The sequence below is a fragment of the Aptenodytes forsteri genome, unplaced genomic scaffold, assembly GCF_000699145.1.
Source record: "Aptenodytes forsteri isolate BGI_AS27 unplaced genomic scaffold, ASM69914v1 Scaffold7, whole genome shotgun sequence".
Classification (NCBI taxonomy): Eukaryota; Metazoa; Chordata; class Aves; order Sphenisciformes; family Spheniscidae; genus Aptenodytes; species Aptenodytes forsteri.
Window position 1 is genome coordinate 2,944,355 of NW_008795919.1, and position 568 is coordinate 2,944,922.

The window sequence follows — 568 nt, forward strand, 5'->3', positions numbered from 1 at the left end:
TTGCAGGGGGCCCAGGATGGAGACTTGTGGCCATTTCCTTTTCTCCTTCCCCACGGCTTCGTCCCCTCCCCTTTGCTCCGCCTGAGTGTGGTGCAGATATTTTTGGGGCAAGAAGAAGCCAGGCAGAGCAGGCAGCCCTGGGGCAACAGGGCCCGTCCCCCCGCGGGGTGGCCCAGCTGGGGCTGGCTGAGCTGCAGCCACCTGGGCTGCAATTTTTGGGCTCCCAGCCACGCCGGGAGGGCTTGGAGGTCCCCTTGGGTCCAGCAATGTGACCCTCAGTGCTGGCTGCCTCTGGGCAGAGCCTCCCAGCCCCACCAGGTGCCCGCGCCCCGCTGCACCCCCAGCCCTCTCCTCCTTGCAGGGACCTGGCCCAGACATGGAGGTTACTGGATTCCCAGAAAAGGCTCTTCCTGCAGCTGGGAAGGGCTGTTGTGGGGAGCAGGGAACACCTCATTTCCCTTGAATCGTCTGACAGTGAGTGCACAGGGGCTTTCCCGAGGGCCCTGGAGGGGACAACATCCTGGGGGAGATCCCGGGTGGGAATTCCCCTGGGATTAGCCGGGCGCTC